This window comes from Notolepis coatsorum (genome assembly GCF_963971535.1).
Source record: "Notolepis coatsorum genome assembly, chromosome: 14".
NCBI classification, from domain to species: domain Eukaryota; kingdom Metazoa; phylum Chordata; class Actinopteri; order Aulopiformes; family Paralepididae; genus Notolepis; species Notolepis coatsorum.
This window is the reverse complement of record NC_140178.1, coordinates 114,598,569-114,626,068: the sequence shown is the minus strand read 5'-3', so window position 1 is coordinate 114,626,068 and position 27,500 is coordinate 114,598,569. Positions and strand designations below refer to the sequence as shown.

Here is a 27,500-nt window from a genome sequence, read left to right as displayed (position 1 = left end):
ACTACTGCTACTATTACTACTACTACTACTGCTACTATTACTACTACTGCTACTATTACTACTACTACTACTACTACTACTACTATTATTACTACTACTGCTACTATTACTACTACTACTGCTACTATTACTACTACTACTATTACTGCTACTACTGCTACTATTACTACTACTGCTACTACTGCTACTATTACTACTACTACTGCTACTATTACTACTACTGCTACTATTACTACTACTACTGCTACTATTACTACTACTACTATTACTACTACTACTGCTACTATTACTACTACTACTACTATTACTGCTACTATTATTACTACTACTACTATTACTACTGCTACTATTACTACTACTACTGCTACTATTACTACTACTACTACTACTACTACTACTACTACTACTATTACTACTACTACTGCTACTATTACTACTACTACTACTACTACTACTACTACTACTACTACTACTGCTACTATTACTACTACTACTACTACTGTTACTACTACTATTACTACTACTACTACTGCTTGAGAGATATCGGTGTTTTCAATGTATGTAATGTATATTGGGGGAGATGACAGCAGCTGGAGGGGCCGGGTCAGAGAGGTCGAAATGTGCATGGTTTAGCAGAGGGTGGTGGAAGCAGTCAGTGTGAGCAGCAGGGTGTTTACATTCCATCAAGAACATCAACAAGCTGATAAGAACAGCAACAGGCTCCAGCGAGGGAGAGAGGTTTGACATTAATGGAACAGATGGTTAAAATGTGTGTTTAAAGGTTAAAGCAGTGGCAGCGGCCCATAGTAACCAGGAGAGGGGCGAGGCCGTCATTGCTATGACGAAGATCCTATAAATCTGACAGTGGTTCCGGGTGTAAGGCAGACTAGGACTGAGACCAAGAACGACTGAGGAACCATCAGAGACTTTGAGACGGCTCCCTCCTCTCATCACAGAGAGGGGGGGGGGGGGGGGGGGGGGGGGAAGGGCAGCACGAGAGAAGTGCCACGACGACAGGCTTCTGGAATGACCACCAGGCCGCGATGACCACCGAGAGATCATTAGAATAGACTTTTCAAGGATAATACAATTACTATTACTACTACTACTACTACTGTTACTACTACTATTACTAGTACTACTACTATTACTACTACCATTACTACTGCTACTATTACTACTGCTACTATTACTACTACTGTTACTACTACTACTACTAGTACTACTACTATTACTACTACTATTACTACTGCTACTATTACTACTGCTACTATTACTACTACCAAGGTAAACCTGAGGAGGAGTGGTTGTGTGTTCTATGTGATCTGGGAGTAGTGGAGGATGAATCTCATTTTGTTTTTTATTGCCCTTTGTACACCGCTTTGAGGAGGGCTTTATTTGAGAAAATTCTAATTGTAAATCCGGATTTGTTTTGGCAGTCTGAGAGTTGTATGTTGAGTTGTTTTTTTGTGGAGGACATCTTCAGTTTTGCAGGATTTTTGGAGAAAGCATGGCACTTGAGACAAAACACACTATATCCTATATAATTGTATATGAATTCCTCTTGTTTCTTTGTTTACATACATTGCCTACAGCTTGTGTTATATTACGTTTTATTGTATTTTCTTTTTCTTGTGGCCATCTTGGTCTATATGTCATTTGTCAAGTAATTTGTCAAGTATATTATTATATACTTATTGTTTATGTGTCTTGTAAGTCCATATGGGCTGGGCATACACCTGTATGTAAGACACGAAAATAAAAAACATAAAATCAAATCAAATCAAAACTACTATTACTACTACTACTATTACTACTGCTACTATTACTACTGCTACTATTACTATTACTACTACTACTGCTGCTACTATTACTACTACTACTACTACTAATACTGTTACTACTACTATTACTGCTACTACTACTATTACTACTGCTACTATTACTACTACTACTACTAATACTACTAATACTGTTACTACTACTATTACTACTGCTACTACTACTACTACTACTACTACTACTACTACTGTTACTACCAGGGGTGCAGTGGTAATATGGGAACTGGTAACACGCGCGCGCATGCGCACGCGCGGGTACGTGCATGCGCACAGAACAGATTTTTTTTTTTTTTTAAATAGCGAAGCTGAAAAAGGTAGCAGGATGTAGCCTTCAATATATAAAGAAATTATATTGTCAACAGATATGGTTAAAAAACAAACAATGTTTTAAATGTAATAGTAGTTACAATTTCTTTAATTGAATCAACTTAAACTAGAAAAGTAAATACAAACTAAATTAACAATGTAAGTTATATTGTTAATTTAGTTTGTATTTACTTTTAGTTTAAGTTAATTCAATTAAAGAAATTGTTTTACACACAAACACAAAGGCAAACTTAAAATAATCAGACAACTTGTGTTTACTTGTTCTTTATTTTGAGAAGGGGAAAAAGTACACATCACTTACATTTTTTCAATGTAATTTGTTTCACAACAGTGGTTTCAAAACAGTCAAGCAAGCCCCCACCAATGGGTACAGTAAGACCTGGTTTATCAAAGCTATTTAAACAATATTTGCCTTTGTTGAAAATGGTACAACCTTCCAGTCGGGACTATTTGTCACATAGTGAGAGGTTCCACAGCTCAAGTAAAACTCCACCAATTGGTCCTGGGCCTATATTTAGGTTTAGCTATTCTCGTTATCTTGTCCTCAGCTGAGCGATGGGCTCTCAGCCAAGTTGTGACATATGTTGTTGGATCCCAGAACTTTCTAGGTGGCCCGTTGATCTTAATGAACATCAAACATGCTACCCGTGAAATCTTTAACCGTGTCCGGGTTGGGGAGATAATTTGATTCATGGCACTGAATCCCCTTTCACATTCTGCAGTGCTACATGGAATTACTTTTGTGCAATTCAATAAAGGCCTAAGCCCATCAGGTATCATTTCTCCATTGCTCTCAGTCTCAATGAAGTCCCTGAATCCATCAATAGTACTGTTAAGGGGCAGCCTGAATCTTTTGCACAGATGCTTTATTTCCACCTCGCCAAATCCTAGTGGCATTTCTTTTGGCCAGCTTTTACACTCAAGAACTTGGAGTTGTGCAAGCAATTGAACATACAGTGCTTCAGACTCTTTCTGTGCCACTAATGATGACCCCTTAAAAGATGCAGTGGTGAACAACCGATTGGTTAGATTATTGCTCAGACTTCTGAGAAACTGTTTCCGGTTGATGGAAACAATTTTCGGTCTGTCTGTCAGATCAACTGTGCCAAATTTACCTTCTTTTACTGCAGTTTCAGCTTCAAGGACTTTGTTGCCTTGTTTTTCTCCCATTGCATCAATGAATTTAATGCAACGCCTCATACGTTTGTCTGCAGAGGTTAGTGTCATTTGGCGGTTTTGCAGAGCTTCTGAAAGAATGCTTAACTCACTTAGGGTGTCGTACAGCAGTGCTAAATCTAGCAAAAACTGATATGAAGTCATTTTCCTGAATAGACCTTCATATGTTTTCCTATCAGCGCTCTGTCGTCTCTCGTCTGTCATTGCCATGCTGAAATGAGCACAAAGTGCATCATAACCATCCCACACTGCAGACACTGTGCGGAAAGAACTGGATACCCATCTTGTGTCTAGCAAACGGCCAATTTTTCTCACTTGTTTTTCCAGGCCGGCTGCACACACTGTCAGTTGCTCTTGGTTTAGTGGTGATCTACTGTACACGGTATACAATTTATCCATAAACACCTGGAAATGGTTCATAGCTGTGATCTCATTAACTGTGTCACCTACAGCAAGTTCCAGCCGGTGATTTAAGCAATGCCAGGTCAATATGTTAGGATACAGTTCAGTCAGTTTTGCAGCTATACCAGCTTTGCGTCCCAACATGACACTGGCTCCATCACTTGCAAATGCAACCAAGTGCTTCTTCAAATATGCATCATCAAAGCCATGTTCACTGAGGCATTTCAACAGCATAATTGTTTCTGCTTTTTGGTTGGGAAGTTCAATCAGATCTAAAAATAAGAACTCTGGGTCCAGGTTCTTGTCACTTTCAGCTTTGAGGTACACAATCAGTGTAGTTTTATCTGCATGGGTAGTTGACTCATCAATCAGAACTGAAATTTTACCTTCTATGGATGTTATGCGTTTGCAAAAAAAATTGCGCATTTCTGTACCTATATGCTTGGTGATGTTTGCTGCACTCTCTCTTGAGTGCAAGCTGAAGCCAATGTCAGACCCAGTGTCCCCTAGTAATTCCAGCAGATCAACACTATCTGAAAACGGCCTGTCCGCCTCTGCTAAATAGTACACAGATATGAAAACATTACGTGTAGCCGTCAGTTCTGATACGAGCATGGTGTCAGTGGATTTCTCAATTCTCTGTTTTTTTGCGTCATTGAGAATGCGTTCTGCTTGGTGATGTGCACCTGAGGAGTTGTGGTAACACACCTTTCTCCTGAGAGACATCAGCATAGCAGATTTTACTGTTCCACTGTGTGTGATCTCATAGTCAGTCCATTCTGCTGCCAATCGTTGACCTTGGTTTTTGAAGACAGATAATTTCGTAACGGCTGAGCACACTTTACAGCCGAACTTCCCATCTTTACAATCAAGCCACGGGTAGTTGGCCTGTCGTTCTTTCCACATCGTGTCTGACCATAGGTCAGGTATCGGTGAGGATGTACTGGAATCAGGTTGAACAATTCCATCTCCCTGCTGAAAAAACAACAAAGACAGAAAAAAACATCAAAACACATTCCCAGCATATGAAAGACAATGACACTAATGGACCTATCTCAAACCCTGCCCTCTTTTCTTGATCCTCCAATCACAGCTGTCGCTTACCTCGGACAGCGACAGCTGTGATTGGAGGATCAAGAAAAGGGGCAGGGTTTGAGATAGGCCTCTATGGATGGTTTGCAAGTTAACATTCCATGGCAATCACAGACACAGCCCATCTTTTTAACACAGCCCATCGTTCACACCAAACTTGATAAGGGGGGGCAGGGAATCAGGGATTCAATGTGGAACGCTCTACCCAAAGCTGTAAAGGAATGTGAATCACTACCCACTTTCAAAAACACTCAAAAAACAGTAAATTACCAAGTATGGCTTTGTCAGTATTCCAATGTACAGTGTGTCCCCCCCACCTCCAATGTACAGCCCCCCATCCATCCACCCACCCACCCAACCTCCTCCAATGTACAGTTTCTACGTCAAATGTATATACACTTTTTCTGGACACTTTTTGTATCAAACAGTACTGTATTTGCAAATCTGGTATGTCATAAATGTATAGATGTAGGTGTAGCAGTACTGTCTATCTGTATGTTGTGTATGTCATATGATGAATTGAAAATGGCGGACCCTGATGTAAACAAGACGAAAGTCTTTCTCTGGTCTGCATCCCCTTAACAATTGTATGCATGTATTGAGCTGTACTGTAGGCTACTGTACCATTCTGCAATCTGTTAATAAACGTTTCAATCAATCACTTACATTATTCGTTTCATTCAGTGATGGTGGCAGGGTACTTTTTGTACAAGTGGTGGGCACCGTTTCATGGTCCTGTTGATGAATAAACAAAACAGAGACATTAGAACATATACAATTAGTCAACTGAATGCTTTGTATCTTGTTTGCTAATTCAGGTTAAAGACAGCCGATTTAACCAGCATATTAAGAGAGCAAGACTGTCTATCTGGTGTATGTTATGATGAATTAAACATGGGGGACCCTGATGTAAACAAGACAAAGTCTTTCTCTGGTCTGCATCCCCTTAACAATTGTATGCATGTATTGAGCTGTACTGTACTGTACCATTCTGCAATCTGTTAATAAACGTTTCAATCAATCACTTACATTATTTGTTTCAAAACAGAGAACATTAGAACATATACAATTAGTCAACTGAATGCTTTGTATCTTGTTGTATGTACCCATTCTGCAATCTGTTAATACATTTTTCAATCAATAGCAAGGCAAATCATTACTGAATGATTATTCTTCCAATGTGATTGCGTGGCAAATACATTTCTTTGTAAGAATATATCTGCATTTTGTCAGTACAAGATTAATCAGTGATCACATTGAATTAAAACATGATTATTTCCAGTGCCACGATTATTTATTTCAAGAGAAACAAAGAGGCAAAGAGCCTACCTACCTTAGTCAATCTGGACAAATACATTAGGGCCTATAGACTAGAAAAAAAGAAAAGCTGTTATGCGGTTACTTGCCTTGTTGTGGAGTGGCAGGACAGCTGTCTCTGTCGTGGGGGGCGCGGGCGTTGGAGGTCGTGCAGACAGTGCAGGTATAGCGAAACTAAGTTTGCTTTGGATAAGCTGATTCTTCTGAAGCTTTCTTCTCTTGGGGAGCGGTGGCATCGTTGGTTCAGGACGGGTAACAGGTTGCGTTGCAGGCAGTGGTGCAGTCGTGTTGCAGGTAGGAACAGAACATGATACTGTTGTCAAATGTTCTGTTTATATCTGTTTGTATTTGCGGGCGGGGGTGTGGTTGAAGACGCGCTTTTGTTATGGGTGGCCGGGTACTTAGCGCACAACAAATGAATAGAGCGCATTTTTGTGTGCGTGTCTGCGCGTACACGCGAGTACACATCCGTGCGCGATCGCGCGTACTTCTGCCTCAGTGATCTGGTAACACGGCGTGTAACCGGGTGTGACCACGACTGCAACACTGGTTACTACTACTATTACTGCTACTTTTATTTTTATTTTCTTTGATTTTTTGATATTTTTTATTTTCGTGTCTTACATACAGATGTATGCCCAGCCCATATGGGCTTACAAGACACATAACAATAAGTATATAATAATATACTTTACCAATTACTTAACAAATGACATAGACCAAGATGGCCATAAAAAAATACAAGAAAATACAATAAAACCTAATATAACACAAGCTGTACTCAATGTAAATAAACAGAAAAACAAGGTGAATTCAAATACAATTATATAGGATACAGTGTGTTTTGTCTCAAGTGCCATGCCTTCTCCAAAAATCCTGCAAAACCAAAGATGTCCTCCACAAAAAAACAACTCAACATACAGCTCTCAGACTGCCAAAACAAATCTGGGTTTATAATTTGAATTTTCTCAAATAAAGCCCTCCTCAAAGTGGTGTACAAAGGGCAATAAAAAACAAAATGATATTCATCCTCCACCACTCCCAGATCACACAGAACACACAACCGCTCCTCCTCAGGTTTACCCTGGAATCTACCCACTTCCACCGCCAATGGCAGGGTGCCAGACCTCAACTGGGCACACAGAGACCTCCGTCTTCTCTTTAAGTTTAACATTACATAAGGTTCAGTAAAATACTCATTTTTAATTGCAACATATTTTCTAAGTTTAGGTTTTTTCCAAATCTCCACCTTCCACTTATTCTGATGGATTGTTGATAATTTTGTTTTAATTATGTGAACCTTACACTGCAAATTGTTCATAAAAATCATACTCAAGTCAGTAGAAGAAAAAATCATGGACATCTCTCTTGACCAGGGATGACCGTGTGCTCTGTCCCAATTAAAAATCTTTTTTGTCACCCTGCCATTTGGCAGCTGGACCAGGCGGTTCCATAACCTCACCATTTCACCTTTTTGCTTGACCAAGCAAGAGTCCCACCCCATGTCCCCTTCTATAGCCCCTTTTGGTGTGTATTTATGGACTCCTAAAAAGTATCTTATGGCCCGGTTCTGGATCGCATTACATTCAGGTGCATCATCAAAACCCCATACTCCAGCAGCATAAAATAAAACAGAACCCACCATTGAATCAAATAATTGTGTAAATGTTGAAAACCCAAGGTCAGTGCACACTTTCATTTTACTCAACACGCCCCCTAGCGCCCTTCCTGCTGACTCAGACATTATTTTCCTTCCTTCTATGAAGCACATGTACTCATTAAAGGTGAAACCAACTACTACTACTACTGCTACTACTACTACTATTACTGCTACTATTACTACTACTACTACTACTACTACTACTACTACTACTACTACTGGTACTACTACTATTACTGGTACTACTACTATTACTACAGAAGTAGGACTCAAGGTATGGCTGAAATTAAAAGAAAATCACCAATGGACTAGTGTTGAAAACTAGCACTAGTGCTGTTCTGAAGGGTCCAGATTAATACTGAAAGTCTGCGTTTATTATTTTGTATAACTTGTATATTGTTTATATATATAAGCTATATACCTTTAAGCCATCCGTTTGCACCATAGTATTATTCGCTCGCCTCATTGGGCACCGCCCTCGACATTGGAGGCGCCAGCAGACGAGCCCCTCAGACAGAGTTCAAAGACGTGTCCGGGCAAGTTCAGACATGCCCATAGCAGGTGCATTGATTCCGGACAGGTAAATCGGCTGCGCTCTAGAAATCAGTCTGAGTATATATATTGTAGATGGCGCAAGCAGCCGTGTGAGCAGTAACCTAACAGCAGTGGAAGTAACGAGTCGGCAGTATCAGAACAGGAGAAGCAGCAGAGCGAGATTGTAATACGTCCGGTACAGTTGTACACAGACCTACCAGCGGTGTATCGTTACGGATAGCTAGTAGCTACTTAGATACGACCATAATATTGTAGAGCCATTATTGGCGCAGTATAGTGACTTGTGTAAGCGAAGTAACGTGGAGAAACGTATAGTTAAAACCATCTGCGTTTGGATCTAACTACTCCCTGAAGATCGTCATCGGGCTAGCTTCCAGTACAAACGAAGCTAGCTAGCTACCATCTATGCCATCGGGCTTTGGATTAAGAGCTATTAACGCTGCCATCGGGCGCTAGGATTACAAGGACCGGTTCCGTACGAGACCCCTTTTCTTCAGTGACCACAGGATTATCCGACCATTCTTCAATTCCTCCGGAGATTACAACTCCAGAGAGGGAAATCATTGTCTCCAGCTACCCCCCTTGCTTTGCCCTGTATCACCTCCTCTCACTCCCTGCAGAGCTCCGGTCGAGTATTCTTAACCTAGGAAATATTCATTCCCCCTGACTTTGATACTCTGACATTCTACTATTAAAAGAGCAACGTGATAATTCAGTTGTATATTGATATGACGATTAAAATACTGTAAACTTGATATCCTTGTCCCCGTGCCGTCAATTGAGTGTCTGCCATATTTATCTAACTGTACTGTCTGGCAAGTAATAATATTTAGTAGTGGTTTAATCTAAACAATCTTTTAATACAGTCCGGGTTGTGTAGCCCCTCAGCTACAAGTGCCATAAACACGCAAAACAACAGATCTGGTCTGTCCACTGTGACTGGTCCAATGTAGCTGTGGTGTCCATTTTAAATAACAGTTTCCATTCATTCATTCATATTACTACTACTACTACTACTACTACTACTACTACTACTACTACTACTACTACTACTACTATTACTATTACTACTACTACTACTATTACTATTACTACTACTGTTACTACTGTTACTACTACTGTTACTACTACTACTAATACTACTACTGTTACTACTACTGTTACTACTACTACTATTACTACTGTTACTACTACTACTACTACTACTACTACTACTACTACTGTTACTACTACTACTACTAATACTACTAATACTACTACTACTACTACTACTACTATTACTTGTCAAATTTCCCTCAGGATAATAAAAGTATTTCTATTCTATTCTATTCTATAATACTACTACTACTACTACTACTACCGCTGCTACTACTAATGCTGGTACTGCTACTACACACAACATCAACACACTGCCGCTCTGGTCCAACACTACTTTCCCTCAACTCTCCGCCTATCAGCTACTAGCCATTTTTAACCCATTCCTGCTCCTATCTCATACCCAACTCGGACTCCTGCTTCTCTTATTGTTTTCATTGCGCCCCCCCCCCCCCCCCCCCCCTCCCGCCTCCATTACCTAGACTGTGGCGGGCGACAGTTTTATATATTATATAAATATATATATATATTTTTTATATAAAGTTTGCCAATAGGGATGTATCAGTAGTATTGGCAGTGGTAGTAGTCGTAATAGTAATCCGGTATATTTTTTTATTTTCTAAAAAATAAACCAGTAACCACTTTTGCTTCATTTCTTTGATGGCTCAAATGTATGCTCTAGTCGATTTTGTGTTTTGAGCACAAAGTTCATCATAGATCTAGCCTCTTTATTTTGGTCTCAAAGTGCACCAGATTGATGCATTTAACATTAAAACTTAAAAAAATTTAAATAAAAGTTCCGGAGGGGGCATGCCCCCAGACCCCCGAGAGGGGCCGAGGTTCACCCACCACAGTCTCACATACTGCCGCCGATCTTCACTCACACAACAACAACTACCGTCTCTCTGCTGCTACTGCTGCCAGAAATGCTGGCATCCACGAGGCCCCCGTCATAATCGAAACCGGACCCTCCACCTTCCTGACGGCACAAACATCCCCTCATTCTGGACTGCCTCCCGCCCCCCTGTCACTATCGCTCACCGCACCGCTAACCTCAATAACCTCCGCTCCCTCCCACCCGCTCCCCCATCCATCTCCCTTGCACTGCTAAGCACTCGCTCTCTCTCCAATAAATCACCTGTGATCTCTGAAGTAATACTCGACAATAACCATGATCTACTGCTCCTCACTGAAACCTGGCAACAACCCTCGGACTTCTATTCCCTCAACCAGGCTACCCCCCCAAACTACAGTTACATTGCCAAGCCCCGCTTCTCTGGCCGAGGGGGGGGGGGTCTTGCTGTTTTTCCACAAACACTCCCTCTCTATCATTGAACTGCACCTTAACCTCCCTCCCATGTCATCCTTTGAATAACTCGCCTTTTCCCTCCCCAACTCCATTACTGCACTTCTTCTCTACCGCCCATAGCTGTCAACCCTACCGTTTTCCCCGGGATTCTCCTGTTTTTTCAACCCTCTTCACGCCCTGTTCACGGTTCACGTATTGGCACGTATTTTGTACTTATTAATTTTTACAAAATGGCTGCAATTCCCCTCCGTGACGACAGGTGGCAGCAGTGTAGATTAGACCGTTATCACAGGAAGTCAGACCGGGAGACGGTTGCGACCCGAAGAAGAGAACAGCGACCGGATAAAGCTCAGAGCTCAGGGGAGAGACTGATGCACCGAGGGTGTCAAATCAACTTAGCCAGTGTCTCTTGATTGCCCACTCTGTGGCTTTTGTCTCTGGAACAAAGGGTTTGCAAAACTTCTGTGGATAAAACAATACAAAGTTACTGTATGTGATGCAGGAATGTGTAAATGTGTGTTGGTGAACAGCCGCTTGCTCTGCGCCTCTGTGTCATCCCCTAAGGTTCACGCGTCCCCTCCTCATTCCTCCACGGAGAGCATGCCTTCACTCTGACGCACAATTACCTGAATGCGATTTATAAATATAAATTGATCCGTTTAAAAAGTTGTCGTGAATTGTCATGGTATGACAAATACAGTTACTGGTAACTCGCAGGCATTGCAGAGATATTGAGGAAAAACACAAAATCGCATTGGCTTTTTTTCTATCTCACATTTCTCTGTAGACACACACACTGTTCCAAAAATGATATTCCCACTGCTAAATTAATGACCATAGGTATTTTTTATAGCTTTAACGAGTTGTAGTATTAATATGTAGCCTACAGTGATGAAGGTATAAAGGCACTATGGTAATACATTGATTGATTGCTAAATTTAACAGATTGCAGAATGGGTACAATACAGTATTGTGCAATACACAATTGTTAAGGGGATGCAGACCAGAGAAGGACTTCCCCCATTTTCAATTCATAACATTTACAGTCAAATCAAATACATTTACAGATTACAACCTTTATTTAATGGTTAATATTTTGATCAAATGTAATTTACTGTATTTTTATAGCATTTACACTTCATAATATTTTATTTTCAGCTTTTATAGTTTCACAAACACACATCAAGACAAATCACAAACACAAAGAAAAAATAAAGAAAAAGAACACAAACAGTATGTTGCCAGACACTGTCACATCAATGAACAAACATACACCATGTCATATGCTATACACCAGGGGTCAGCAACCTTTTTGACATGGAGTGCCTGTTTGAAATATAGTTGTAACTAGTGTGCCTCAACAATATTCCATGCATCGTAATTTTTTTCCCTCATAATCAGGTATTTTTATTTTTTATTTTTTTATTTATCTTTTTCCCCCTCCATTTTCCTCCGATTTTCTCCCATCCCAATGTTAGTTGTATGCCAATTCCCAATCCCTTCCTGGTCGCTGCACACTTACCCCCCACAGTCAGATCATCTGGGAGAGTGGAGGCTACCACATGCTTCCTCCGACACATGTCCAGCCAATCACCGCTTCTTTTCACCTGGCAGCGCAGATTCTCATTGAGAGGGCGTAGCGTGTGGGAGGATCACACTATCCCCCTCAGGTCCTATCCGCGCTTAGCAGGCGCCCCGACCGAACTGTAGGAGTCGCTGTTTACAACGACCCGGACCCACCCCGCCAGCTTCTCCCACCCTCTAATACAGCCAATTGTATTAGTGTGAACGGCCAGCCAAGCTGGTGACAACCCCGGAGCTGTGAGCTGGATTCGAACAGGCGAATCCAGCTCACAGCTCCGGGGTTGGTGACGAACGCAATCTCCGCTCAGCCACCTAACCGCCTATAATCAGGTATTTTTAATGATAATTTTTACATTATTACATCATTATTGTTATTATTAACAATATTATTATGATGGTTGTATCAACCCTAAATCTGAGTTGGGGGGGGGGGAATGCAATGCAGACAAACAGCTGCATACAGTGCGACCATTTCACTCACATTTGCCCATTCATTTTTTGACACATCACACACCATCGTCGTGTGCTGTCATAGCTCCACCTACAGGCCTAATGGAGAACACCAGGAGAACACCAGGATGTGAATGGAATGTGAGGTATATCGTGTAAATAAGTTTTGATTGATCGCAAGACTACACTGTAAAAATAATTTATAATATTGAGTTCAGTTACTGTGCATTAAGGTTTTCAGTTTTCAATCCATAATAAGTTAACAGAAAAATAAGTACACAACCACATTATTTCAACCTAATAAAACGATGTTTATTGTCATTGTTTTAAGAACACAAGTTGATGGGTTTTAACATGTGCAATGTTCAATGAAATAAGACAAATAAATAATAAAATGTGTTGATTAATCCCACTGGTCACAATGGTGACCGTAATAATGTTTTTGTTATAAGGCTCTGCAAATGTTACTGAATGATGTAGCAATGCATTTCCAGCTAAATTGAAATAATAAACAAATAAAGGGTCTCAATTAAATATGTGGTAGTAAAAAGAACCTGTGGGAGGGTTTCAACAAGATAAATGCGACAACAGTGCAAAATATTTCACTATAATATTTATAAAAATAAAAATAAAGTATAATATATATATATATATATTTTTTTATGCTGCCCCCTGTGCCTATGAAAATGCCCCCGCGTGCCTATGCAGGCACGCGTGCCTAGGGTTGCCTACCCCTGCTATACACTAAGGACGCAAGGGGCTGATTCTCTGACATATATACACACATACACATATATATATATATAATATATACACCAGCGCCGCCAATAGATAAAAAAAATTAACTAATCAATCTCACAATTTTCTGTAATCAATCTAGATTAATCTAGATTAAAAACAGCATTTTTCTACATAAAACCGAAGCTTGTAACAGATATTTACTTGAGTAAAATCATGGAATTAATGTAAAATCAACACAAAGAAAGTATATTTAGATTCAAAGACTATTTTAATAGCTTTCTTTGAATACAGTTTCTCTCCTGTGAAATACAAATGTTCAACAAAACCATCATTTACATAGCATTTACACTTAAAGTAGGAAAAGTTTACCCTACAACGAATGGCTGGGTACATACAGGTTTTGACCAGCAGATGGCAGCGACGAGGCAGCTCCATTGGGAGGGGGCGGGGCCGAGGGGGCGGGGCCGGGGGAAGGGGTGGGGCTAAAATGTACACGTTTTGTCTCCTGCCAATGTTGACAGCTATGCTACCGCCCTCCGAAGCCTCACCCCTCTTTTTTATCTGAATTTTCCGATCTCCTGACTATAGCTTCCTCTCTTTCCACCCACCTCCTACTCACTGGTGACCTCAACATTCACGTTGACCAACTCAAACCTCACACCTTCCTCTCCCTCCTTGACTGTTTTAGCCTCACCCAGCACATCAACTTCCCCACCCACAAAAAAAGACCACACACTTGACATTGTCTGCTCTGCCTCCCTACCCATATCAAACCTACACCCTATCCCATTCCCACTCTCCGACCACTACTGCATCCTCTTCTCTGCTCCCCTTCCCCCGCCCCATCACTCCAAAAAACGCACCATTTCTTTCCGTAACATCACATCTATTGACCCCCGCACCAGTGTTAATGTTGTTGACTAAATTGATGACGAAAGATGTTCGTCAACAAAGGTTTTTTTCATGACGACAACGAGACGTGACGTCACGTTATTGAATACCATGTGACGCTAACGAGACTAAATAGTTTATTAAATATCGTTGACCACAACTGACGACACAAAAACGTAATTTACAAAAACCAGGACGAAATTTCTCTTCAAGTATGTTGATATTGTTGACTAAAACAAGACGAGACAAACTAATTATAACTTTTCTTAATGCCATCGTCCCGACAGAACAGTGACGGCTGACGGGAGCTCTGTGTTATTAGCATTAGCTGGAGCTATTTGAAAAGCTAGTTTTAGCTGAACGTTACCTTGGCTAAAGTTGGGACTATTCATAATCCAGCTGCAGACCTACAAACAAAGTACAGCAAGTTGGCAAAGGAGTATTCCAAGGTAAATCACTTTGTCACCAGTAACGTTACATTGTTTGTATTTCCATCTAGATCGCGTTAGCTAGTGGCTAAGCTAGCTCACGCTAATGTGGCACTGCACACAATTAATGACATAATGCAGACAGCCATACCGGTGACAATGTTTAGCTTTTAGTGCCAAATGATAAGAGTCTGAGGCGGAGTCTCAAAAGAGAATGTTGAATATTTATTTTGCATTAAAAATCACAACAGTGCCTCTGCTAGGAGCTAACTGAACCGGAGCTTCTGGATAGGAAGTGCACAACAACGTTTAACGTCCGTGTGGAACCAATGTGCCAAGTGCCAACAACCTTTCCGTGGGTGAAGCATAGTTGAGCATAGTTGTCATTTAATGATACTAATACTAATCTATACAATCACCTGTTATTGAATAAATACCATTACTTTCTAGTTATTACTAAAAAACAGTATATATAAAACAGTAGCTGTAAAAAAGAAAAGAAAAAAAGTTTTATAATTTATATAATATAATTTTTTTTTATGTATGCACTGGTATCGGATCAGTATAACCAGACCTAGACCACCTCTAACTCTAACCCTTAACCAGACCTAGACCACCTCTAACTTTAACCCCTAAGTTAGGGTTGTGACTTAGAGGTGGTCTAGGTCCGGATAGGGGTTAAGAGTTGGTCTAGCCCTTTACATCCATCTATCTAAATAATAATAATAAATTATAATGAATGCTTAACTACCTCTACGTTACCCTAACCAGACCTAGACCACCTCTAACCACTAACCAGACCTCTTCCATGTGGCACTTTAACACTGACCTCAGAATGTGATTTTATATAATGTTTTTATGCAAGCAGATTGCAATCAGTGTGTACTACTACTAGTACTACTGTGTGTTCTGTTTACTTAGTTTACAGTATCCTGTTATAGAATAAACCGCTACCAGACACAGCGGAGAGAGAGAGGACGGACATGGCAGAGAGAAAGGAAAGACACAGCAAACAGAAGACAGACAGAGTTCAGCGTCATCTCTCTGGTCAGAAACAACGTCACCACATCCGTAATGCTCTCTTAGATGCATACATTGGACCATGTCTACACCAACATATACTGTAGGTGCAACAATACATTGGACCATGTCTACACCAACATATACTGTAGGAGCAACAATACATTGGACCATGTCTACACCAACATATACTGTAGGAGCAACAATACATTGGACCATGTCTACACCAACATATACTTCCTGTGTATCACTTGTGCCACCGACTCAGATTCCCCTAGGTTAAAAAATAAATACGCAATTTAAATCAGAAAATGTTCCATGTTGACTATTTCTGACAAGTTTTTTTCCATTAACTAAAAATAGACAAAAATGTCATCCGTTTTCGTCGACTAAATCTAGACTAAAACAAAAAAGACAAAATTGAGACAAAAACTGACTAAGACTAAAATGCTCAGACATTTAGTTGACTAAAACTGACTAAACGAAAAATAAATGTAGATGACTAAATATGATGAAAACGAAAAAGGAGCACTTGACACATGACTAAGACTAAAACTAAAATGAAAATAGCTGCCAAAATTAACACTGCCCCTCACTCTGTCCCAGTCCATATCCATCACAGACATCATGATCACCTCCAAGACCACTACCTGTTCCCTCGACCCCCTCCCCACCACTCTCACCAAGGCCTGCCTCACTGCTCTCATCTCCCACCTCACTGCCCTCTTTAGGCCATTTAGGCTGAGAAGTGGCTAGAAAACGATTCTCGTTCCCACCTCGGCTGGACTTTGTCTGTACTCTGGTAGAAGAAACAATCCCAATTGGTTGAGCGTAAGATACGTGACCGAACTCGCACCAATTACGTCAAATAAAACTCTGTGGTGACCCAAGTATCCGTTCGCGAGGAAAGATCTAGTCCCGACTTTAAAAGTATGATTGCGCAAAACGGGCAGGATTGTAAATGGAGAACTTTTTATTCCTAAATCTACGCCAATAGATCTTTAGCCCAGAGTGAAAATTGTGTAGTTTCAAGTTTCACGTTTTTTTATTAGTCATATAAAAATACAGAGTACTTGTATATAAAATGCTTCTTTCTGTTTTGCTCCAGAGATTATGCTAGATAAAAATAGATAAGTATAAAATAGAAGTCAAGTATGTAGACAAAAGTGTTCAATGTACATAATATACAATGCAGAGTAGAAAAGTAACTGAGTTACAATACAATATACAGTACAATGCAGAAATGGGATGAGGTACAATTTAGGTACAATTTACAGTAAGGTGTGATGAGGTATGAGTTGTAGTGCAAATTCTTTACCAATAAATATAAAGTGTGTTAAGTGTCTAAAGTGGGTAAAGTGGGTGCTGCAGTGAGTTGTTTGTTTAAAGTGAGTGTGTGTGCGTGCTGTGAGTGTATTTGATGGTTTGTTACATAGTGTTATTGTCATTTAGCATCCTGATGGCCTGGGGATAGAAGTTTCTTCTGAGTCTCTCTGTGCTTGCCATGAGACTCCGGTATCGCTTGCCTGACCGCAGCAGTTCAAAGAGGCAGTTGTTTGGGTGGCTGGAGTCTTTGATTATTCTCTTAGCCTCTTAGCCTTACCCAAGAAGAGCCTTACCCACCTCCAATTGTGCGTTCGGCTGAACGGGCCACTCTCTGTAGTCTGCTACGGTCTTGTGCGGTACTAAAGATGCAATCCTTATACAACGTAAATGCACCTTCTGGTTCTACTGGTATGCGCTTGGTTGACGCGCTCAGATAGCAGCACTCGGGAGATCGGATTTGTATGAGACATTTATTTTCCTTTCATATTTTCCATATAGATCTTCGGATTCCAATAATCCCCACAATGAACCATAGGAAATGTGTATCTTACCGTTTGACGGCGAAATCATATTGTAGAATCAAAACAATCAAAACATATAAGCTGCTCTGCAGCGGTCAAAAAACCGTGTCGCCACATACCAGACATTCTTAGAACACTGGCTGTGTAACGGCCAGCCCATTTTAAACACCTGATGCCTGTTTCCCCAAATTAGCCACATGCATCTCAATTGGCATCTCCCTAATTAGCTTATCAAAAATATAATAATTACAACAATACATGATCACAAAACCCATTATGTATATAAGTCATGACAGATAACAATAATAATAATAATAATTTCACAACCATACATTTGGCACTAACAGTGATTATATAGATTATGGCATTTTAAGTGCTTCTATAGGCTATGTATGAAATATAGACTATAGACCTATACAATTATTTACAAAGTAAACAAAAACATACATTTGGCTCCAACATACCGGCCCCTAATTGTCGTGGAACCTTACATGGCAATTACCAAAAACATGCTTAACGGAGCCAACACAATACTTCTTTGTTCTACAAAGTCCGCGTCACATTGCACACTGTCCAATCTTCTGCTCCTTGAGCGTAGCGCGAATGTGAAAAACGTAGCGCACAGTTCATCTACGAAATAGTTGTGTGTATAGACGATGCGTGTAATGTGTGCGTGTGTAAAGGGAGGGGGTAGCGTGTATTCTTGGGGGCGTGGGGGAGGGGGGGGGGAGTGCACATCTTCAAAGGGAGGGTAGGATAAGGGCCGTCTTAGGGTGAGGAGAGGGGGGTGGATGCAGGCTGTGGTTCATCTTGAGCCTCTACCAGCAGAACCAGCTTTGAGATTGGTCGGCGAAGTGTGCTAGTCTTTGTCCTAACCAGCACTTGCCGCACGAATCCTCTTGCATCCGGTAGGACTTGAGTGACTTGGCCCATTAACCAAGAGTTTCTTGGGGAGGTGTCATCGATGATGAGGACCACGTCTCCTTCTGTCAAGTTTCTTCTTTTCTTGGTCCATTTCTGACGTTTCTGCAGCTCTGGCAAGTACTCTTTTAACCATCTCTTCCAGAACAAGTCCGCCATGTACTGAACTTGACGCCACCTTCTTTTCCCATAGCCGTCGCTTGGATCAAATGTGCCGGGAGGAAGGTAAGGTTTGGTCTTGAGCAGGAGGAGGTGGTTAGGTGTTAGTGGCTCTAGGTCTCCAGCATCGTTGGAAGCGGTAGTGATGGGCCGATCATTTATGATAGCCTCCACCTCGCACAAAAGAGTGGTGAGCCCTTCCTCATCAAGCTTCTGCTGCTGTGTGAGGGCACTGAGAATGCGTCGGACAGTTCTTATTTGCCTTTCCCAGATTCCTCAATGATGGGATCCTGTTGGTGGGTTAAATATCCACTGTATCCCTTTAGTCAGCAGGGTGTTCTGGATCGTTGTGTGGTTTAAACCTTGGATAGCTTCTCGCAGCTCCTTCTCAGCTCTAACCAGGTTTGTCCCATTGTCTGACCTCATGATCTTCACGGTGCCTCTTCTTGCCACAAACCTCCTGATGGCGTTAATGCATGAGGTGGCGTCGAGACTTTGAGCTAGCTCCAAGTGCACTGCTCTGATGTTGAGGCAGGTGAAAACCACACCGTATCGCTTCACTGTGGATCTTCTTTGCTTCACCTCAAATGGGCAGAAGAAATCTACGCCCACATTTGTGAAGGGCGGATCCTCAGGAGTGACTCTTTATTCTGGCAAGTCTGCCATTAACTGTTCAGCCCTCACTTGACTGAGTCTCCTGCAGGTCACACATTTCGAGATGACCTTTCGGATGGCGGCATTTCCTCCAGGAATCCAATATTTCTGCCGCAGTCGAGAGAGGGTGTGACTCCTTCCACTATGTCCTACGTTCTCATGAACGTGTCTGCAGACCAGTTGAGTCATGTGATGGTTCGGGGGTAGGATAAGCGGATGCTTGGCTTCCAACGGCATAGCTGATTTCACCAGCCGACCACCCACTCTCATCAAGTCGTCCTGGAGAACAGGGGAGAGCTTATTGAGGTGACTGTTCTTCTTTACTGAAAGTCCCTTCTTCAGCGCGGTCATCTCCTCCTTATATGAAGTAGACTGACAAAACTGGATTATCGCGGTTTCTGCTTGCTGTAGATCTTCAGCTGAGAGGGGTCCTTTCTTGTCTTTTGCCTTCTTGTCAGTTGGGCCTTTTGTCGCTTGTGCTTTCAGCACAGACTTGATGCGCAGGATCCAAGCAACAGCTTTCTTTAGGCGATGCCATTCAGAGTAGTGAGTGAGCAACCTGTTGACTGTGCTTTCACCATCCTCTCCAATGGTCCCATCCTTTCTGGTGGTAACTTGTACCGAAAGTACTTTCACCTCCAGGTCACTGACTGTGAGAGGTAGATCCGGCTCTTGGGGCCAGTGAGATTCAGGGAAATGAAGGAACTCTGGCCCTGCCAACCATGCTTCGTCCTTGAGAAAGCGAGTTGCGGAGGTGCCTCTTGAGGCACAGTCTGCAGGGTTCGTGTTGCCATTCACAAACCTCCACTGGGAAGGCTTTGAGGACGCTCTTATAACAGCAATTCTGTTAGCGACGAAGGTCTGAAACCTTAAAGCCTCATTTTTAATGTACTTTAGGACGGATGTACTGTCTGTCCAAAAGACAGATGGTTCAAGTGAAAGTTCAAGCTCTTCTCGCATCATCCGATCCATACGAACCGCTACAGTGGCAGCCGTAAGCTCCATTCTTGGGATTGTCACAGGCTTGAGTGGAGCAACCCTGGCCTTGCCCATGAGGATAGAACAGTGAACTGTACCGTCACTGTTCATCAATCTTAGGTACGAGACGGTACCGTATCCTGTTTCGCTTGCGTCCCCAAAGTGATGCAACCGTGCGGAGACCGGATGGCCGAAGCCTATAGGCGTGATGCATCTTTTGACCTTGAAGCCTCTCAGCAAATCAAGGTCACTCAACCACCTGGACCACTGCTGCTCGAACTCCACAGGGATTTTTTCATCCCAACTGAGCTTCATTCCAGTTAGCCTTTGCAGGATTTGCCTTCCAGGGAGGATGACGGGGGCCAACATGCCCAACGGATCGTAGATGGAGCTCACCGTTGACAACATGCCTCGCCTGGTAAGCGGTTTGTCTGGTAGGTTGATCTTGAATTCAAATGAATCCGTTTCGGTACACCACTGTACGCCTAGGGCTCTTTCCACAGGTAAGATGTGGTCATCTAGATCCAGATCCAGATCTCTGACTTCCTTTGAGCGAGGAGTAGGGTTCTGCTGTTACTAACCCACTTATTCAGCTTGAAACCACCTGTATCACAAATGGCTATGAGTTCGTGAGCAACTTGCAGTGCCTTTGGTTCGTCCTCCACTGACTTCAGGCAGTCGTCCACATAGAAATTCTTCAGGACGGAACAGACTGCTTCAGTGCTGAATTTATCCACGTTGTCTTTTGCACACTGCCGCAGGGCAAAGTTTGCGCAGCTGGGGGAGGAGGTGGCACCAAAAATATGCACAACCATCTTGTACTCCTCTAGCTCGCTGTCCAGGTTCCCATCGGGCCACCACAGAAACTTGAGAAGATCTGAGTCAACCTCTGGCACCTTGACCTGATGAAACATGGCTTCTATGTCGGCCATGAAGGCGACACGTTTCTGCCGAAACCTTGTAAGGACGCCTGTAAGACTGTTGGTCAAGTCTGGTCCCTGGAGCAGTTGTGCGTTTAGAGATGTACCTCGATAGGTCGCTCCGCAATCGAACACCACTCTCAATCTCGGCTTCTTAGGGTGGTATACTCCGTGGTGTGGAATATACCAACTCCTCTTGTTTTGCTTCGCCTTTTGTTCAGGCGTCAGCCTGGTAGCAAAACCCTTGGCCAAGATATCAGCCATGAAAACTTTGTAGTCTTCATAGAACTTCTTGTTCCTTTGAAACGTTCTCTTTAAGTTTAAAGCTCTTTGTTCCGCAACACCACGATTGTTGGGGAGTTCAAGTTGCTCTTCTCTCAGTGGGAGCCCAATAGAATAATGTCCATCCACCAGTGTGACCGAGTTGGAGACTAACTCCAAAAACGTATGGTCTTCTTTGGACATTTCTTTCCTTTCCTCATGCCCGTGTTCCGGGAAGTCGAGCTTGACTTGCTGCTGCAGCAATTCCTCCACTCTTGTGACAGATATCCTGTTTGCACTTACGACAGGTATTCCAGTGCGGGATAGATTCATTGTCCTTAGCGGTCCATTTACCGTCCAACCCAGGATAGTCTTAACAGCGTATGGGCCATTCCCGCGGCTGTTAATGACTCTTAATGGCTCTAGAGCTTTTGGCACGTTGCATCCAATTAGCAGACCAATTTCTGCATCAATCTGAGGGATCCTGATGTCTTCCCTCAGGTACGGCCATGAATCCACATCCTTTTGGGTGGGTATGTTATCTTTACGCACTGGAATCTCCTTCTGAGTGTACACATCTGGAAGCTGCACATACTCATCGCTCTCCAGACCACATATTTCCAGGTCACATGAGACAGAGGTTTTAGTGGATTCCTCCTTGTTTAGCGTTTTCAACAGTATTTCTGCCTTTCGGCCGGTTACTTGGAGCTGCTGTAGAAGTGCTTCAGTGCAAAATGTTGCGGTGCTCCCAGTGTCTAGGAACGCATACGTCATTATGATGTTATTACCCTTCTGTGATTTCACTTTTACAGGCACAATTGCTAGGATGCCTTCTGGCTCCCCGGCCCCAGTATCCTTCCGTCCATCCTTACCCCTGTCCACCAAGTCCACACTGGAAGCAGCACTTGCTACAGCCTTTTCGGTTTGCTGTGGCCTCTTAGCGATGTGCAAGATTGTGGGGTGTTTTAGTTTGCACTCCTTACAGGTAAGCCTCTGAGTACAACCCTTACTCATGTGCCCTAGATCCAAACATCCAAAGCACAGCCCCTTAGTCTTCAGAAACTCCAGCCTGTCCTTGTGGGCTTTCTTGAGGATCTTAAGGCAGGTGGCAATAGTGTGCTCTCCCTGACAAAACAAGCAGCGGTTGGGCAGCCGATTAACCCTTTTGTCTTTCGGTCCCATTGCTGCTGGTGTTGTTTCAGTAGTTGCCTGTGGCGTTGTTACACTGGTGGCAAAGCCACTCTTACTCTGTTTGGCCCTTAGGCTGGTTGTGCTGGATGCAGTAGGCGCAGGAGTATAAATGGTTGTGGCATGAGAATCTTTGAGGTTACCAAACACAGGGTGGGAAAGAAGCCTTGACTGCTTATCTATGAACAGCACCAGGTCTTTAAACTTGGCTCGTCTCTTCTCTCTATCTTGTATGTCACAAGCTATAGCTCTCCACTTCTCTTTGAACTTATACGGGAGCTTGGAGAGAACAGCCTTCATATTAGTTGGGTGATCCATTTCTTGCATGTAGTCCACCGTATCCATTGTGTTCAGACAGCTGCTGAGAAACACTGAGAAGGCCTTTAAAGCTTCCGAGTCTTCAGCTTTGATAAACGACCAACCAAGAGCCTTGTTGATGTAGGCCATGGCGATCTGATAATCCTCTCCGAAATGGTGCTTCAACAATCTTTTTGCCTCTGTGTATCCTGTGTCGGGTTGCATGTACTGGCAACTACGCACCAGCTCTCTTGGTTGGTTAACAGTGTATTGCTCCAAAAAATAAAGCCTGTCCTTACTGTCCTCTGTCTTCTTCTCAATACCATGTTCAAATGCTCTGATAAAGAACTGGTAATTTAAAGGATCTCCATTAAATGTTGGGATACTGAGTGGCGGTAATGAAGACATCTTCTGTTGTTTAACGAGTGTTTCAGTTATCACGTTTTGTTTTTCCATTATGTTTACCAGGTTGCTCATTTCATCTCCTCCAGAGCCGGAAGATGAGCTGCTGGATGGGGGTGGCAACTGCCTTGGCTGGGCCTTTGTGGCTTGTGCACTGGAGCTTGTGTTTTCTTGTGTATTCTGTACAAGACTTTGGAAGTTGGAAGTAGCTCCAACTACATTGAGGATGCTTGTATTATCATTGGGGTTACCCACTCTGATAGCTGCTCTCTGTACAGTTGGGGGAGGCAGCTGAATGAACTCAGGTTCCAGGTTTGTGCTTGAAAATAGATCCTGACCATGCACATCCACAAGCCCATCATCTTCTATGTCAAGTAGTCCTTGTTCCAGATAGTCATTCATCCCATCTTCTAAATGGGGCATGGTGGGATGTGAGAGCATGGCAGTGGCAGGTTGTACATCAGAATGCTCATATTTCCTTATGACACTCAGTTTTGCAGCATTTGCTGCTATTTCCGTTTCCAGTTCAAACTGCTTCCGATTTGCCTTCAGCTTGGCTTCAAGCTTGGCTTCCTCCACTTCCATAGCTTGTTGCCGTGCCGACCTGTCAGCTTCAAGCTTGGCTTCCTCCCTTTCCATAGCTTGTTGCCGTGCCAACCTGTCAGCTCTTGCCATAAGCTCCGCCTCCTTACATTCCAGAGTAACCTTTAGTGAGCCAAGAGATGATCCGGATGCGCTTGACCTTGACCTTGACCTCCGTGAAACTCTGTCACATGGTTTTACAACATTTGATTCTCTCTGGACAGAAGCAGTAGAAACCCAATCTTTAACTGTAGCCTTGTACTCCAGAAGAGACTCCACTTTGGGGTCATACCAGTCAACTTGATCACTTTGCATCTCCTCTGTGGTCAGTAATTCACACAGTAAGTCATTGCATGTACCCAGGTCACTGCACAATCGTGGAAGTTCATTTTCCAGTTTGGATCTCACCAATTCAACATTGCACACATTTTGCATTAATTGTGTTATTTCATTTTTCATTTTGGTTATTAAACCCAGTCTTGCACTTCTGGAGGCCTTTAAACATTTTAGCTTTTCTTTTTTCTTTTCCAGCTCTCTCTTCATACTCAGCTCCACCCTCTTCCTTCGAGTGTTCAGAACCCCCTTCTTTCAATTGATCAGGCATTTTCTCCATTCACAAAACACCAACACAACGTTTCAGTTTTATTTTACTTCAGCCGCGTTGCGCGTTTGAAATGCACTTCATTCATGCAGTCCTTCTGGGTGCCTTGAAACCTCCCTTTATGCTTTTACACACACCGCGGTGACGCGTCGTTCAGCGGAGGGCGGAGCGCATTCATTCATAAACAACACGGCAACGCGGAAGTATTGGATCCGTAGTAAATGTCAGATACCGCTCGCTTTCCATTCGCAGCGCGAAACATGTACAACGTCCATTAACTCCATTTCATCAACAAGCAGCAGGGTTTTTTGACTATAAAGATGCAATCCTTATACAACATAAATGCACCTTCTGGTTCTACTGGTATGCGCTTGGTTGACGCGCTCAGATAGCAGCACTCGGGAGATCGGATTTGTATGAGACATTTATTTTCCTTTCATATTTTCCATATAGATCTTCGGATTCCAATAATCCCCACAATGAACCATAGGAAATGTGTATCTTACCGTTTGACGGCGAAATCATATTGTAGAATCAAAACAATCAAAACATATAAGCTGCTCTGCAGCGGTCAAAAAACCGTGTCGCCACATACCAGACATTCTTAGAACACTGGCTGTGTAACGGCCAGCCCATTTTAAACACCTGATGCCTGTTTCCCCAAATTAGCCACATGCATCTTAATTGGCATCTCCCTAATTAGCTTATCAAAAATATAATAATTACAACAATACATGATCACAAAACCCATTATGTATATAAGTCATGACTTCATTCATACAGATAACAATAATAATAATAATAATTTCACAACCATACATTTGGCACTAACAGTGATTATATAGATTATGGCATTTTAAGTGCTTCTATAGGCTATGTATGAAATATAGACTATAGACCTATACAATTATTTACAAAGTAAACAAAAACATACATTTGGCTCCAACAGGTACTATTCCCAAACCAGGAGGTGATATTGCCAGTCAGGATGGTCTCTATTGTGCATGAGTAGAAGTTCTTAAGGATCTTCTGACTCACTTGGAACTTCCTTAGGCGCCTAAGGAAGTAGAGGCGTTGCCGTGCCTTCTTGATAACACTGTCAATGTGTGTGGTCCATGTCAAGTCCTCGGATATGTGGACTCCAAGGTACTTAAAACTGTTCACTCTCTCAACCGGTGCCCCGTTGATGCTGAGGGGGCTGTAGTCCCTGACCCCCGACCTCCTAAAGTCCACAATCATCTCTTTTGTTTTGCTGACGTTCAGGGAGAAGCAGTTCTCCTGACACCACCGCAACAGATTCTTTACCTCTTCCAGGTAGGCCCTCTCATCGTTTGCAGAGATCAGGCCCACCACTACTGTGTCGTCAGCAAATTTGATGATTGTGTTGTTGTTCCACTGTGCCACACAGTCATGTGTGTACAGGGAGTAGAGGAGGGGACTCAGAACACAGCCCTGGGGGGCCCCTATGTTGAGGGTGATAGATGAGGAGGTGCAGTTGCCTGCTCTCAACACCTGGGGTCTACCCGTCAGGAAGTCCAAGACCCACTGGCAGAGGTCATAGTTCAAGCCCAGGTCCCTGAGCTTGGCTATGAGTTTGGAGGGGACTATGGTATTGAATGCTGAGCTGTACAGCTACTATGAATAGCATTCTCACATAGTTCCCCTGCCTCTTGTCCAGGTGTGATGCTGCTGTGTGCAGCACATGGGCTATGGCGTCCTCCGTGGACCTGTTGGGGCGGTATGCAAATTGCAGGGGGTCCAGGTTGATCGGGAGGGAGGAACAGATGTAGCCCTTCACTAGCTTCTCAAAGCACTTCATGGCTATGGAGGTGAGAGCTACAGGGCGATAGTCGTTGAGGCAAGCAGGCTTGGATTTTTTGGGTACATAATGGTGGGTACATAATGGTGGACTTCTTCAGACAGGTGGGGATGACAGCCTGTTCTAAGGACAGGTTAAATATGTCAGTGAATACCGGGGCCAGTTGGTCGGCACAGACTTTTAGGACACGGCCGGGGATACCGTCCGGTCCTGCTGCCTTCCTGATATTCACTTTGTTAAAGGTCCTCCTCACCTCATGTTCTGTTATCCTGAACACTGAGTCTCCATCGGCAGTGGCCTCCCCCTCCATTGCAGTGGTTTGTAGGCTGGTGTTATTCACAGCCTCAAACCTTGCATAGAAGGTATTGAGATCATTTGCCAATGAGATGTCACTGTTCAGCTTGAGGGAGGTGCCTTTGTAATCTGTCATCGTTCTGAGGCCCTGCCACATAGCTCTAGAGTCAGCCTGTTCAAACTGTATCTCGCCGCCTTGTGTTCATTCATGTTGCCTGTCACAAGCGCGGCATTGTATGCTGAGGTGCACGCTTTCAGAGCCTCACGGACAGATTAGTCTACCCAGGGCTTTTGGTTTGGGTAAACTCTAATTGTGTTAGAGGGGATTGTTTCTTCTACCAAAGTACAAATAAAGTCCAGCACTGTCTCTGTGTAGTCATTAATATTGTCTGTGTTGTGGCGGAACACACTCCATTCTGCACATTCAAGTGCTGCCTGGAGCCTCTGCTCTGACTCCACAGTCCAGCGCTTAACCTCTCGCGTTACTACAGGGGCGTGCTTGAGACTTTGTTTATACTGAGGTAAAAGAAAGATGGCGTCATGGTCTGATTTGCCGAAAGGACTAGTAGCCTGAGACTTGTACCGTTCTTAAATTGCGAGTAGCAATGGTCTAGGATATTCCCGCCTCTGGTGGAACAAGTCACATGCTGATAGAAATCTGGCAACACTTTTCTCAGATTAGCGCTATT

At 42.8% G+C, this 27,500-nt stretch overlaps 1 protein-coding gene across 1 annotated transcript in view; it reads right to left on the bottom strand.

Moving 5' to 3' along the window:
• Positions 1 to 27,500, bottom strand: part of LOC311240727 (carnitine O-palmitoyltransferase 1, liver isoform-like) — a gene marked incomplete at its 3' end in the record, with an annotated part of 221,994 nt that overhangs the window by 3,137 nt on the left and 191,357 nt on the right. The gene's annotated exons all lie outside the window — the stretch shown is intronic.